This window comes from Camellia sinensis, chromosome 12 (assembly GCF_055761805.1).
Source record: "Camellia sinensis isolate YWXY chromosome 12, ASM5576180v1, whole genome shotgun sequence".
Taxonomy (NCBI): Eukaryota; Viridiplantae; Streptophyta; class Magnoliopsida; order Ericales; family Theaceae; genus Camellia; species Camellia sinensis.
This window is the reverse complement of record NC_138972.1, coordinates 53225317-53240249: the sequence shown is the minus strand read 5'-3', so window position 1 is coordinate 53240249 and position 14933 is coordinate 53225317.

Sequence of the window (14933 nt, the reverse complement as noted above, 5' to 3'; positions counted from 1 at the left end):
GTCGCATTCGAAAATAATATTAAAAAAAGACCTCTTTTACTTTGGGTTTGTTTGGGATGTTATAAATAAGTGTACTTTTTTGATTTTTTATAAAAAGATGTGTAAAAAAGTAGAGAGAAGATATTGATTGATATGGCCTAAAAAAGATAAAAAAATAAAAAGTACAAACTTATTTAGTTTTCCCAAACTTAACCTTATTTATTTATTCTGAAATCTTATCAGTTAATCAATTGGTGCAATGTATTCGGGGGCTTTTCCATATTAAAGCCTTGTTTGGCATAACCTATATAATCCATCTTTTTATCTTTTTATCTTTTTTCCATCACATCACCTCTCTACTTTTCTGCACATCTTTTCGTAAAAAGATAAAAAATACACTTTTTTAGGACACCCCAAACCAACCCTAAGTCTATTTTATATTTTAATTTTTAAATTAGGCTTAATTTAAACGAAAATTTTAAATTAGGTTAAAGTGTTATTACAAATTATACTTTTAATGTTTGGAGTCCAAAATGTAGTGAATAGTGAAAGTGCTATTGCAAACCACGCTTTTAATTAAGAAAACGTGGTTGCAAATCACGCTTTTAACATAAAAAAATTTTCTGAAAAAAGCGTGGTTCCAAACCACGCTTTCACTATGCATCTCATTTAATTTGTTTTCTGAAAACCACGCTTTCACTGTGCATATATAATTTTTTTTTTTTTCTGAAGAAAACGTGATTGTGAATCACGCTTTCACTGTTCAGATAAAAAAGCGTGGATTGTAACCACGCTTTCACTGTTCATTTATTTTTTTTAATTTTTTTTTAATATTTTGTTTTTTTTCCTGTTCTCATTGTTTTGGTGATAATGTAATTCATAAAAAAAATTTGGTTATACTAAAGCCGTTCTCATGTTAAATTTTATTTTTTTTTCTTTTGTCTTTGTTTTAGTTTAGAAAGTGTAATTCAGAAATTTTACATAACATGGGAAAAATCTCTTCTTTTCATATATTAATTTGTGTTACATAATATGAGAAAAGCCTCTTCTTTATATATTAATTTTACATAATATTTTAACTAATTACCAAGCATTTGGGAATTAAGCCAATTTATATATCATTTAAATTTTTATGGGAAAAACCTCTTTTCATATATTAATTTTATATAATATTTTTCATATATATAATTTTAAAATCATGTTCATTTAGATATTATTAAGCCAATCATGTTCATTTACAAAATTCATGCTTTCATTGTTCACTACAATAAGCATGGATTGAAACCACGCTTTCACTGTTCATTTAAATTTTATTTTATTTTTTTTAATTTTTTTTTTCTGTTGTTATTGTTTTGGTGATAATGTAATTCATAAATTTTTTTTTATTTTACTAAAGCCGTTCTCATGCTTTTTTTTTTTTTCTTTTGTCTTTGTTTTGGTTTAGAATGTGTAATTCAGAAAAAATTTTTGTCTTTACTAAAGCCGTTTTCATGTAGATTTTTTTTATTTATTGTTTTGTCTTTGTTTTGGATTAGAAGGTGATAATGTAATTAATAATTATTTTTTTTTGCTTTACTAAAGCCATTTTCATGTGAAAAAAAATTTATTTTGTCTTTGTTTTGGGTTAAAAGGTATTATTCAAAAAATTATTTTAGCTTTACTAAAGTCGTTTTCATTTAAATATATATATTTATTCTTTTGTCTTTGTTTTGGGTTAGAAGGTGAGAATGTAATTCAGAAAACCAGTTTAGTAAAACCGTTTTATACCCATTTTCATTAAAAAAAAATTTCTTTCGTCTTTGTTTTGGGTTAGAAGGTGATATGCATGCTCTACAGTCCGAAGCACACCCACACACTGTGCAGTTCGACGAGCAATGACGAAGGGTGAGACGCAAAGAGCACCGCGGAGTAGGCCAAGATGACGAAAGCCACCGCTAGAGCTCCTAAAATAAAATTTGTCAACATTTTTGTAATAAAACTTAATACATAATATACGAAGTCACTAATTTACTAAATACTCATACAGGCATGAAAACAAGACAACTGAAGTTGCAAATGTAACAATTTTCAATTACATAGGTAGTACAGACATAAGTCTCCCATAAAAATACATTCTGGATACCATGAACTGAACACACATTACATACATCCTAGACACCCTGAACTAAACACACAATACATAAGCATAACAGTTAGACAAACATATTAGGCAGACAATCTGACAAACTCATTACGAAAATACTTAGTCTAACACAAACATTACATATTAATGCATGACCTAATATTGCCGAAGTGTAGACATTAACACCTAATTCGCGCTTAAATCGGCAGGTGACTCAGAGTCTGAATAATCCGAAAGCTCAGTGCCAGAGACAAGTTCAGGATCCTCCATGATACCCTTGATAGCCGCAATATTTGGTTCTATTTTGTTCTTTTGGGCATCCTACTTAACTATGTATAGCTGCATATCGCGGGCTAACCTACGGCGCATTTGAGAAATCTCACGTTGTAGTCTTTCACATAGTCGATCAACATTATCAGGATCTTCCTTTTGGATCTCAATAGAATGTGCTTTTGGCACCTTAAGTTGATTTTCCCGACTTAAGGTTTCCAGCTATACCCGCTCTATATATAGTGCGGGCCACTTGAGACGAGTAGCGTTAGATAAACCATATCCTGTTTGATTGTCAGATGGCTCCATACATGAACCTCCTTGAACTGGATAATACTTGGGCATCAAAAAATGTCGCTTCCCAAACCTATCACGATAACCACAAGCATAATCTAAAACAGGTATTCCCACTCCCTCCCATGAATCGTATTCAGCATCGCCAAGTCCCCTTCCCCCTCCTCGTCGTGAACTGTCATCCCTTTGCAAGTTCCTACCACCTCAGCGATTCCCACTCCCTCCCAAGAATCATGTAGCCATGCTAATTTTTTAAAACAAATAAATGATAATTTTTTAGAGCAAAATGAGTTGTAAGGTTGTGTCTTCACCTTTAGTCGTTTATATAGTTGGTTATGAACGGCTTTAGAGAGATGCCGCTGCATGACAATCCCACATACACGAACAAGGTATGAGTTGTCACTAGAATGAAAAAACAGAGAAAAGCAAAGACTGTGTACCAAGTCACGTGACTTGACAATCTATCTGCATATACCGACAAAATAAGGGCATGCTCAATGTAAGATAAATCAGTGAATTCACTGTTGCCATGTGGCTTTCTGAATTGAGAATCTCACATATATCAATAAAAGATGAGTTGTCACTATAATAAAAAAATCGAGCAAAAAATCGAGAAAACCAAAGCCTATGCACCAAGTCACATGACTTGACAATCCATCTGCATATACGGACAAAATAAAGGCATGCTCACTGTAAGGTAAATCAGTGAATTCACTGTTGCCATGTGACTTTTTGAATTGAGAATCTCACATATATCAATAAGAGATGAGTTGTCACTGTAAAAAAAAAAAAAAAAAAAAATCAAGCAAAAAATCGAGAAAACCAAAGCCTGTGCACCAAGTCACATGACTTGACAATCCATCTGCATATACGGACAAAATAAGGGCATGCTCACTGTAAGGTAAATCAGTGAATTCACTATTGCCGTGTGACTTTCTGAATTGAGAATCCCACATATATCAATAAGAGATGAGTTGTCACTGTAAAAAAAAATCGAGCAAAAAATCAAGAAAACCAAAGCTTGTGCACCAAGTCACATGACTTGACAATCCATCTGCATATACGGACAAAATAAGGGCATGCTCACTATAAAGTAAATCAGTGAATTCACTGTTGCCATGTGACTTTCTGGATTGAGAATCCCATATATATCAATAAGAGATAAGTTGTCACTCTCATCAAAAACTCGAGCAAAAAATCAAGAAAACCAAAGCCTGTGCACCAGGTCACATGACTTCACAATCCATCTGCATATACTGACAAGTCTCTCCATGATTTGACTACTCAATGTGTGAAAAAATGAAGCTTATGTAGGCAATGTTGTGTTTCACTTAGCTATGCATCATTTGTTGTTACGACCTACTATTTGTATTTCATTGAAAAGTATGACTATTTGAATTTTTGTTGTCATTTGGAATTATTTTAAAATCAACTCCAGAGTCATCATTTGTACTGGACTTACAGGAATTGGAAGGTGACTATTTCTTCTTTCCTGATGGAGATTGAAATTCTTTACGTAGAAGATCCCTATTTGACGAGCCCCAGCTAAGGGAAGCTTTTCATTGAGCTACCTGTTCTGTTTTATGTGTTATTGAAAGCGGTAGTTCGTTTGTCTGAACTTGATTAGTCCCCCAACTGGACCAACCACTTGCCTTTGAGCTTGTTTGTCTAGCCCCCGAAGTTTAGTTTTCTGTCAACCCCCCATTCCTTACCAAAGTCATCACTTTTACTGGACTTCCAGGAATTGGAAGGCAACTCTTTCTTCTTTTCTAATGGAGATTGAAATTCTTTACGTAGAGGATCCCTATTTGACGAGCCCCAGTTATGGAAAGCTTTTCACCGAGCTACCTGTTCTGTTTTATGTGTTATTGAATGCGGTAGTTCGTTTCACCGAGTTTAGTTTTCTGTCAACCCCTCATTCCTTACCAGAGTCATCATTTTTACTAGATTTCCAGGAATTGGAAGGTGACTCTTTATTCTTTCCTGATGGAGATTGAAATTCTTTACGTAGAGGATCCCTATTTCACGAGCCCCAGTTAAGGGAAGCTTTTCACCAAGCTACCTGTTCTATTTTATGTGTTTTAAGTATTCACATAATTCAACATACATTAATCCATTCATTAGTCCAGAACATTCATTAACTCATTGCAATTCAATAAAGAAAGTCATGAACTAATAAATGTGTAGTTATAAATGTAGTTAATTCATAAACTTCAGGTTCATAAAACAAATACTTGAAATACATCCGTACGTTAGATGAACAACAACATTGTGTTACACTCCAGTAACAAAGATACGACACAACATACAAACATATATGAAAGATAACGGTGTTTGATTTCTCATTCCTCATCTGACATGTAGTAGTCAGAGAGATATTTTTCATTGTTTAAGACATTATTTCGCTCAATCACTGTCAAATCTTTGTTGCTTGCTTCTATCATTTCAATGGCTAGCTGAAGCATGAAATGTCGACATCTCCGCATCGACATTCTATTGTTCTCCTTTTTAATTCTGCTAACTACTTTTTCATAGTCACTCACATTTCGTCTAGCCATGGTCAATGAACGACGATGAGGTACCAGTGCTCCAAAGTTACGTACATCATTAAACAATCCTTCTTGCTCCATTATCCTGAACGCCCATTCTGCTCGAATTCCAGCATAATAATCCTTCGGACTCGAGTACTTTTCGCTCTTGTAGTCATAGGTAAATAGAGGTAGCAGCCACACTTTCAGATTTCTTTGCCGGCATGAACTTTCTGCACCTCTTGAAGACATTGTTCATAAAATAAAAAAATTAATAATAATAGTAACTGTAGATATATCACTATTGTTATGACTTCAACAAACATCATACTGGGGGTATCGCTATTTATAGACACCATAGTGGGGGTTAACTAGAGATAATCTGGTGACGATAATGCATGCTGGGGCCCTATGGAAGAAGTGATACCCGTGATATTATTTTATGTTATTCATTTCATGCAATTTTGAGTACCCGTGACTTTGTCTACTTGTGATGTAGTCATGGACGTGGTTGTCAGATAAAATCATAATTGTAGGCTAGAGGATCACAATTCAATCCCTTCATATTCGAGCAATGAGTTGTCAAATAAAACAAAATGCAGTGAGTTGTCACATCGCCACATGAAACTATTTTTTCACACTTACTTTTGTAATACAGTAAGTAGTCACTTGGAATTGACGATTTCAGTACAAATAGGTGTTTTAAAAAAATTATAAATGAAATCATAAAATGAAACAACGGCTTTAATTTTCTTTGTTTTAAAGTAATATTGTTCATAAACAACTATGAAACAGAGTGCAAATAAATCCACAACCGTCCAACTCACTTCGACCTACAAAACTATCGTTGTTTTTTTCACCAAAATAATAAAATGGTCACTTGATATGTAAACACGATTGAAACTTTGCAGCCTGTATTTTATCTTATTTTCACTTAATGAACTTTACAGTCATCCCATTTTCTCCTCTTTGCATTTTCTGTTTCTTTTTATATTCGGTAAATTACACTTCACTCCTTTAGTCCATCACATAATTGTTTATCAACACTATTGCCATGTGGTCGTATTAATGTGACTTAGATGAATTCTGAAATGTGAGGAAAAAACAAAGCATGTAAGTTGCGCTGCACAAAGTCACATGCATCACGTAATGTGAGGAAAAAGTCACAAAATATACAACCATGGCAAAGTTAGAAAGTCACATGCATTACTGCATCACTGCATAAAGTGACATGCATCACTGCATCACTGCACAAAGTCATATGCATCACTGTATCACTGCATAAAGTCACATGCATCACTGCATCGCTGCACAAAGTGACATAGCATCTGAGGAAAAAACAAAGCATACAAATTATTACGTCTGTTCAAGTCACTAGCGAGCATCACTGAGAATCGTTGGACGTATCACTGCGCCGAGGTACAATTTATTATCGTACCATACCTATTGTGCCCATATGAATTATGCAATTTGGTCAAATTTCTCCAATTAAATTAAATGAAATATGTAAGGTAAAAAATAAAATTAAATATGTTGTCAAGGCAAAATAAATTGAATTATATTTATAAGCGAAAAAATTAAATTAAATTTCCAAGCGGATTTGAACTTTGCTTAAAACCTTCAGATATGCACTAAGTAGTAAATAAAAGTCAAAATGACAACTCCTATCAAGTTGATGCATAGTTGTTCAGGTTATGAAAGTTGACGTGACAACTCTGATGCATAGTTGTTTACAATAATTTCATACATACAGCTACTATGTGTATATATGGTATAAATATCGCATCATACCACAACAAAAGTTTCACAGCTATTTCGAGCGATATCATCATAAGATATACAGTGGTTGATCTATATTCAGTAATGGGTCGCTATTGGGTTGCAGATGGAGATGAATTTCAATACCCATTAAATCCAAATTTGCGTTACTTACGTGCCACCGTCAATACCATGAGAGCTGAGTGGGAATTTCGCATAACTCGAGCAAACGTTCTCGTTGAGTTATGTCGTGAAGTTAATATTAAATTTCCTCGCTGGTTAGCCATCCGTATGCCAACGGACACTCCACAGTTGTTGCAAAAGGCATTGCATCGTATCTGTGACGAAGTTAATCGCATGACCCAACGTTTGCAAAGGTCCTCACTAATGAAGACTGCAAATGAGCGTGCCGAAGATGGGTTAATGGATAATGCACACCAATACTTCGTCTGGAGCATGGATGTTATGTATGAATATGATATTGAGATGTCAGATGATAATGATAATGAATGAAATTGTTTGGATGAATGACCAAACCATTTATGTTGTCATGGATTTGTAATGCTTATCCACGACTTATCAATGAAGGGAGATATTTCAATTGTTTTTGAAGAGTTCTTGTAATTCTATAAATAACAAATACCTTTGCTTTCTCTCCGTTATTGTTATTTTGAAGAACGTTTTCAATATCAGCCACTCCATGCATTCATTGTACGCACTCAGTCTTCTCTTTTCTCTCTCTCTGACATACACACACCAAATCAATATACTTTTTAATATATATAAATTTTATTTTATAAAATTAAGACCAATATTAAATATATATATATATATATATATATTTTATAATAGCAAATAATAATCAACTATATGAAATTAAGACCAATATTTTCAAATAATTTTTTTAAAAATTAATTTTTTTTCTATTAATTTTTTTTCATTTAATCTTTTACATAAAAAAAAATTTGGTCTCCTTTAAATTTATTTCTATTTTTTTTTCAATTATAATATGTATGATCCCATTGTTATAAATAATAAAAATAAATATAAATATTTTAGGCCTGAACAAACATATTTTTTCTTTTATGTTTTTAAAATTTTTTGTACAAGTTTTTGTTCAAACCAAACGTGTTTGTAATTTATGTTTTTCTAAAAATAAACAAAAACTAGTTTATAAAATTCTTGTAAACATAAACAAAAAACGTAAACATTACCAAACGCTACCTTAGTATTTAAGGATAATTTTTTTTTATTTTAGGGTTTAGGGTTTAATTCTTAAAATTTATTTATTTTTATTTTAGGGTTTAGGATTTAGGATTTATTTTTATTTTAGGATTTTTTAGGGTTTAGGATTTATAGTTTAATTCTTCAAATTTATTTTAACTTCAATTTTATAAAAAAATAAATCCTAAACCCTAAAAAATAAATTTTATACATTTTTTTTTTCCACAAAACGTGATTAGGAACTGCGCTTTTAATGAAATCATAAAAACGTCTTTTGAAAACACATTTTCACTGTTACACTCACTCTTTATTTTCATACTCACACTGACACTCACACACACACACACACACACACTCTCTCTCTCTCTCTCTCTCTCTCTCTGTGTGTGTGACACATACACACACCCCCACCCACCACACTCACATTTTTTTAATATATATAAATTTTATTTTATAAATTTGGGACCAATATTACATATATATAATAATAATTTATAATAACAAATAATAATAAACTATATAATTTTAATAATTTTTGTAAATATAAATCATTTTTATATAATTTTTATTTTTCGAGTGGTTAGAAATAATGTTTTACAAATTAATTTGAAACAACCATACGTATATATATAACTTGCCCAAAAGTTAAAATGATAATTATTTTTTACCCTTAAATTATAATGATTTTTTATTTTTTATTTGTTAACCAAATTAATTTTTAATTTTTTTTTAAAAAAAATTATAAAAATCAAACCATACATAGCCTACAAATCTTTTGATAAGTCATTTGTTACGTTGGTAACTTATTTAATTATTTGTTAATTTGAAGACATTTTTACCAAATTTTAAAAACTATCATGAAAACTTGTTTGATAATTTTTTTGGTTTATAAATGGTTGTCTCAATTTCTAAGTTTGAGGAAAAACATAAATTACTATAAATAATGCAGAGATTACGAAGAATAAGAGAGAGATAGAGATGTGAAAGAGATTTGTGTGATTCATCAAAATAAGTAAGAATAAAAAATTATGAAATTATATTTTTGAATCAATAAGTATGACACATTTACATCATCTATACAAGTTTGATTTACAAAAATTATAACAATTACTACAAATAAAAAAAAACTATACACTTCATGTCACACCCGTTAATGCCCTAACCTGCCCCCAGTCCCACAACCCCGACTGTGGACCTCCCTCCTCGGTCTCCTGCAGTAGACTCTCTGAATATCTGGCACTCCCTCCCCTGCATGTGACCCCCCCTCTCTTGCATGTGCTGGCCCTGATCTTGTCCCTGGCTGAAGATCGGATATTGCTGTGAGCTGTGAAACTCCCTCATCTGGTGCAACTGTATCACAATCTGCAGCTGGACCTCAACCTCTGCCTCTACCCCGGCCGCGACGTCCGCCACGACCATAACCTCGGCCTCTCCCTCGTGCTCTGGGGGGGCTCAATATGGGCCTCATCCTCAACGTGGGAGATGTCAGTGAGAACTGCATCATGTGTACTCATGGTCACGGTCGAACTAGTCCCCAGAAAAGTAGGTGGTAACTGGGTTGGTGGGGTAACAACGTCATGCATGTATCGGGGCGGTGTCCAATTAAGGTCAGCATGCTGGGTCGAATGTACGTGTGGAGAATCTGGAGAAATGTACAAGGTAACATGCGGTGGGGTGACTGAAGTCCAACGACCTGTTGTGGCTGGAGCTGAAGTGGAAGACGCTGACGTGGATGTGACTGATGTGTCTGGAGTAGCTGCTGCACTATGTACACCGTAGTGGCCAAAATGCAGACGATCTAACCGATGGGCATGCTGGATCCCTTCGTACAATACCTCTCAGATCTCTGGAAGGGCCTGCATCGCATGCTGTCCACTACGTCTGAAAAGGGCATCCTCAGCCAAGTGATATGACCTCCCAGCTCGAGTCACCTGAACAAAAAATCAGACGTATTAGGCTATAGTTGACTGAAAGTAAATCAATTATGATCTTAACAATTATCTGACACATACTATGATACTCACCAATGTCTCGAAAGAAGGCCCAAGTCCCTAATATTCGAACTAAGACAGGTGGCTCGAATTACCGACTAGTAGGTGTGTATGTCGCCGATACCACAACATGTAAGGGTCCGAAGAGGGGAGGACCTCATCGCTCTAGTCAGCCTATACAATACTGTCGCGACGGGCATCCCACAGCTGTATATGTCGCATATGAAACAGACTCGAGTCAGTGCCGACTCGGCCACGCCTATCAGTCGCATGCAACCGCCACTCGGTGTCGCACCGATCCAGCACGGACTGGACCCGACCAAACTGTCGGAGGACACGATCGGGGAGATGCCACTCAACCACGCCAAAACAAATGAATGGCACTCTCGCCATCCATATCTCCTCACCTAGTCGGCAATAGTCTGGGAGCGTACTGAGAACCCCAACATAAGGCTGCCAGATAAACTACAATAACGACAAGTCTATTAAAAATCGCTCATGAACATATACACTGCATATAACAATTAAAATTTAGGTATTTCAATTTCATACCTCGCCCTCTATCATCCGGTCAAGCTGGTCTCTATATACGACGACTACGTGGGTCGATACGACCTCGTGGCCCATGTCAACCCTACACCGGCTACCTTGAGGTCCAACTGGCAACTGCATGTCTCCCTGGACGATGGGAACCTCACCAGGAGCAACCAGTTGCCGCCTAGATGGGGCAATGCAAATCAATCTCTCCCACGTCCAAATCTGCAATAGTTTGAACGCAATTACAATACTGATATATGCCATACAAAATGAATTGACATGTAATAAAATTCTTACTAACCTGTAGCAAGACAAGAGGTCCTCCGATCTCCTTTGCACCCACCTGAGATGCTCGACATAGCATCTTATACGAGCATGCCAAAGCTGCGGCGCCCCAGCTGTACTGGCTGATCGCGTTAATGTCTCTCAACAGTGGCAAGTACATCAGCTTGAGCAGGTTCTGTGACTTATCAGGGAGAAGTACCTCCTCAATAAGCCACAGAATATATGCTCGGGCATGCTGCTGTACTAACTCATCTGGAGCCTGATCTGGAAGATGGCCCTGAAACTGCTCGGACAGCCACCTGACCCTTAGTCTACCTGTCTGTAAGTCTGCAGGTATAGGTGCTACTCCCAATAGCTCAGCACATAGGGCTATCCACTGCTCCCTCGTCAATGGTGGGTCAGCTCCAGTAACTACTCGCCCATCAATCTAGAGACCATATAGGACAAATACGTCCTGCAATGTGACGGTGGCCTCCCCGATCGGGAAATGAAATGTATGAGTCTCTATGTGCCACCTCTCGACGAGAGCAGTGATGAGTAGGTGGTCCAGTCTGGTATGGCCTATACGATAGACACTATAGAATCCCGTACGTAGTAGACACTGCAAGACTCTATGGTCCAATGGACGCTCCCACAGGCCGGAATCTCCCCGCCGGCATGTCACCACGATGCGTGTCTCGTCCTGCATAACAAAATGACTAGTTTAAATTATAGCATTATCACGTTATATAAAACAAAATGCAGGGTATTTTCATTGTAAGCGTAAAGTCCAACAAACGTTATTGCGTACCGGATCCTCCCATATACTGTCAGCCCGATGTGGATGACTAAATAGTGGCACCTCATCAAGTAAATGTGCCATGAAGCCTATACAAGTGAAAAACTTGATCGTAACAATAAAAGTCTCATTTAATCATAACAACAAAACTGTAATTATTCCATAAATTACGATTTGTAAATGAAAAGTATGCTCAACTAATTACAAATTTATATTTGTGACTCCATATATGGAAACAATTCACTAAAATGTAATTAATTTTTATTTCGAAAAATTGTATTGGTGAGCATGTAATTTAACTATAGCAATGAAACTCTAATTATTCCATACGTGACGACTTGAACAACAAATGTGATCGATTATTTTAAAATTATCAATTTTTGTGCCACTAACATGGAAGCAATTTACTAAAATATAAAAGTATCAATTTCTGTGCCATTAAATATGATAAGCAATTCAACAGAACCTACTGTTATCTATACTATAACTAATATAGAAATCTTTTACAAAATAATTTTAGGGCCTCAGTTACACAAGCTTAATAATGAGTATAAACATGTGGATAGTTTTCGTACATAAATATTTGCGAAAAAATTTAATGAGAATTATTTTTCAAATAATAGGTTGCTAATTACATTTATGGCATATTTGACAAAACTTCATTATTGATTTTGTAATGATAAAAGTTCCAATAAAGTATAAAATTTGAAAATTACGTAGAGCTTATTCATAAATTGTAAATTTAAAAAATGCTTGCAGCATTCGAAAATATAAAGTTTATTCATAAATAATAAATTTAAAAATGGTAGAAGAACTATGTGATTTTCACTAAAATTTTGTAATAGACATTTTCAATCAAGTAGAGAATAAAAAACTTAGGCCTATGTGGTATAGTTAAATGTTTTTGAAGACATATTTAGTTTAATTTATTTGTTTAGTATGTTAGTTGTAAATTTTTTCAAAGAAATCAAACAATTACAATATATAAAGAATTAAAAATTAGAAATGATCTATTACAAATAAAAAAATATCTATTTAAATATACGACTCCGTTTACAAATTAAGAATTAAAAAATAAAGAATTAAATGATCTATTACAAATAAAGAATTAAAAAATGACCTATTCCAATATGTAAGGATTACATAGTCTTCATCGACCAAGTCGCGCCGGACATGTTCGCCTGTCATGACCTGTCTGCTGGTACTCACTGCAACGAGCGGTCAAACGCCTATCTGATATATCCATCTCATTCGGAATATGAGACATAGATGTACGACCCTGTTTTACTTCTCGCAGACGAAGTATATTAGGCATTAAGGTCCACTGCGGATAATCCCAAAAATCTTGATGCAGTATTGGATTGAATTTAGTTTCCCAAACCCTCATGTATACAGGAAGCCTATATACTGGATCAACATACTGGAATGGATTTTCACTGCATTCAGACATTACAGCGAGCATATGAGAACATGGATAGTGTCTTATCTCATATTTCCCACAACTGCACGTGGGTTGATTCATCCGCACAATCTATGTATTGCGACCTCGTCCATGACGAAAAGATGTTTGCACCTCAAATACGCGGCGGGGCCTATCAGACAATATTGATACAAACTAATCAAGTTCATGTTTTTAGGTGTACTTAACTTCACAACATAATAACAATAATTTAGTTTATATTGCAAACTAACCAGCCATACGATATCAACTTGAAAGTATTTGCCCTTGCAATGCCACCCTCAATAGTTTTTTGCATCTCTCTAGGGTATTGGAACTCATTTCGTACATCTATTTCAGCTTGGGCTCCCATCTCGTCAAAATATTTTACGAGCTGCCGAAATGTAAATTCAACCATAGCTGAGATAGGTAAGTTCCTTGCACCTTTCAAGACGCTATTGAAGCACTCTGCATCGTTGCTGGTCAATACCCCCCATCGATATCCACCGTCATACGAAAGGGCCCATTCCACAGGATTCATCTTGTGAACCCAATTGATGGCATCTTGGTCAATAGCATGTATCTGTTGGAAGTAACCATTACACTTTCGCCGTTGATGAACACTCCCTACTTTCCATAGAAGTTGTTTGAGCTCCTTATTTTTTAACCTAGTGTTAAAGTTACTACAAACATGTCGAAGGCAGTACCGATGATATCCAACAAATTGGAGCGAGGGATTCAGCCAATGCCGCCTCATAGCAGCTAAAATACTCTCAGCTCGATCAGATATCAAAGTCACTCCCTGTCGGTCCATGATAATATGTTCCTTGATATTTGAAATGAAGAACTACCAAGACTCCAAACTCTCCCTGTCGACAACAGCGAATGCAAGCAGTAATACTTTGCCATTAGCAGTGACAATCGTTGCTACAAGCAACACACCAGTGTATTTCCTGTATAAGAATGTACCATCTATGGTTATAACAAGCCTACAATATCTGAATCCATCGATGACGGGTTTGAAAGACCAGAAAACAAAGTGGAAGACGGGCATAATGGTTGTACCTCCGGTATATCTATGCTTCCATTGCACAATGGTGCCAGGATTACATGTTTATAATGCATGCATGAATTTAGGCAACATCCTATATGATTCATCCCAATCCCCGAATACCATTCTAATTGCCTTTGCCCTTGCATGCCACGCCTTCTTGTATGATATACTATAGTTCACGGTCTTTTTGATATCTTCGATGACATTCTTAATTGGCATATCAGGTTCATTCTGCATACGACAATACCTATGAATCAGATTATTTTGATGTGAACACTATAAAAAAACAAATATATATATATATATATATGTCAACATTTATTTTGTATACTCACCGTAACTTGTCCTAAAAGATCAGAAGCAATGTAACTGGAGCTAATATTAGTGTGGTCCTTGTTCATTCGTGGGTATAAACAATGGTGAGGACCCCTATATTGCTTTATTTCAAAAAGACCATGTATCCTACTAAGAGATGCACGCAACCACCATCTGCAATCGTGCTTGCAAGCACACACCCAAACATCTCGCTTGGAGATTACGACTTTATACTCTCGATTATTTGTTGCATGGTACAATTTCACAGCATGTACGAGTTGCTTCTTATCAACGAAAATCATCCCTTTGTCCAACTCTGGATTTTCAGCATTCCATATTCAGTTACGGGGAACGACATCG